We start from the raw sequence: 2052 nt of genomic DNA on the forward strand, positions 1-2052 counted from the left end.
GCAGGGAGGGAGGGGAAAAAATGAGGACCTGATGCCGGGGACTTAAGTGGAGAGTAAATGTTTTGAGAATGATGAGGGCAATGAATGTACAAATGTCTTTACACAATTGATGTATGTATAGATTGTAATAAGAGTTGTATGAGCCCCTAATAAAATGATTAAAAATATATGTATATATACAAAATGTGAACACTGTTCACTACTTCCACTGCCCCCAGTGAAGCAAGTCACCATTATCTCTTACCCAAATTACAGCAATGAATTCCTCTAGTACTCAAGTGCCTCTGGAATTGCCTTCTGTGTTCTAACCCTCACCTCCACTCCCTACAGTCCACTATCAATATAAAGGTAAAAGGAGGTTATTAAAATCACGTCCCTCCTCTGCTTAGAACTCTGCACTGATTTCCCACCATAAAAGCTCAAGTTCTCCAAATAGTATAGAAGTTCCAACATGACCTGATCTCTGTTATGCTGCACCCCCTCCATTTGCTCACTGGTCTGGACTGGCTCTCCTCGGACTCCTTGCTATTCCTCAAACATGCCAAAGCATGCTTTGGGCGTAGGGCTTTTACACTCTCTGATCCTGCTCACTAAAATGTTCTAGCCTCAGATATTAAATATCTAGCCCCCTCCACCTCCTCAAAGTCAGTGTTGAACTTTCACTGGTGTCCTGAGACCTCCCTTACCCCTTTAAGACTCAACGTGAACTCATCCCTCTAAACTGGCTCTACCATAACTTACAATTTACCTCTTCGTGCCATCTACTATGTATTATCCATCTCTCTGCTCCTGCTCTCCCCACACCTCCACCCGCACCCCCACAGGACTGCAATCTTCATGACAGCAGGGGTTTTAAACACAGTGCTCCGAACAGCCAGTCTATTCTGAGTAAGGTAATGACTCAGTCAATAACACTCTGAATATAGCACTTTGGCCTTCAAAACTTGTCTCTAAAATGAACCAACATCAACCTTAACAAGGTTTTATATGCAATAAATGAAGAACCATGTGAAAATTGCCGCTAAGTATAAATTACTATAATAGCCCAGCATAATATGCTAAGGACTATCTTTGAAATCCATTCAGAGGAAGTTAGTAGGTTTAACTGTCTATCTGACATAAAGAGATACCAAAAAACTCATCCAGGCCTATAATCTTTCTAGACAATGGCCTGAGAGCCCACTAGAAAATTATAAATCAGAGTGCTCAAGCCTTCATCTTCCGAACTCAAAGTTACTTGTGAGGAATCCTGGAGAGAGGAGAGGAGGTTGTCTACCTGACACTTTTGGTGTGCTTCTGCACGCTTAGCTGCCTCTTCCTCTCATGACTGGCCACAGGAAGAAGTGGGCGGTCTCCTGGCACTGACGTCTCTGCAGAGCTGGGAGAGTGAGAGTGTTGCAGACCGGTGGGAAGCGTGATACCTAAAAACTATGACAAGGGCATGGGGGGTTAGAGAGCAAGAACAGGGAGGAGAACAGCGCTTACTCTGAATCACCCCTAGCACTGACCTTTCATGTCTTCACCCCAATGAGAGAAGTCATTGCTAGTAGTGTTAAAAATCTCACCAGATTAAGTACTTGGAAAGAGTCATAGTCTACTGGGGAGAAAACAGATGCTTAGTATATAAACAACTGAATTTGAACAAAGAGAGAAGTTCATTAAAACAGATACTTCTCAGATGACAAATTGCTCCTAGATCTTAGGTCTTAGAAAAGCTTAACGGACAAGAAAATGTTCATTGTCATCTTCAGGACCTTCACCAAGAATTTACTCAAAAACATAAAGCAATAAGAATGGAATTAAGGGACTATACTAGAAGACATAAATTTAGCATGCAAGAAAGCAGCATGGAAAAGTAAAAGTTCAAAAAGTAAATAGTAAACAAATAACAAAAGAGAATTATAAAGTCTACCTTATCAATAATTACACTGAATTTTCTAAATACTATAATAAAAAGGTAGAGAGTAGACAGAATAGTTTAAAAAAACTATATGCTGTTATAAGAGATATGTGCTCGACTCAAAGCCATGAACAGGGCCCTTTCTTTAAACA

The 2052-nt window shown here is 40.7% G+C and overlaps 1 protein-coding gene and 1 pseudogene across 2 annotated transcripts in view; both read right to left on the reverse strand.

Moving 5' to 3' along the window:
- The window catches only part of RNF144A (ring finger protein 144A), a 161946-nt gene that overhangs the window by 136450 nt on the left and 23444 nt on the right, over nucleotides 1-2052 (reverse strand). The window contains exons 1-2 of one of the 2 annotated variants that reach the window (XM_045286628.1): nucleotides 1509-1560; nucleotides 1277-1428 (exon numbers count right to left, since the gene is read on the reverse strand). The gene's annotated coding sequence lies outside the window, so the exon portion shown is untranslated. Of the gene's footprint in view, nucleotides 1-1237; nucleotides 1429-1508; nucleotides 1561-2052 lie in introns of those variants that run through there. The other variant, XM_045286627.1, reaches the window with a different exon arrangement.
- Nucleotides 1-2052, reverse strand: part of LOC115868267 — a 55714-nt pseudogene that overhangs the window by 17608 nt on the left and 36054 nt on the right.

Source organism: Echinops telfairi, unplaced genomic scaffold, assembly GCF_000313985.2.
Source record: "Echinops telfairi isolate 266 unplaced genomic scaffold, ASM31398v2 ScPeMD7_9;HRSCAF=40, whole genome shotgun sequence".
Classification (NCBI taxonomy): Eukaryota; Metazoa; Chordata; class Mammalia; order Afrosoricida; family Tenrecidae; genus Echinops; species Echinops telfairi.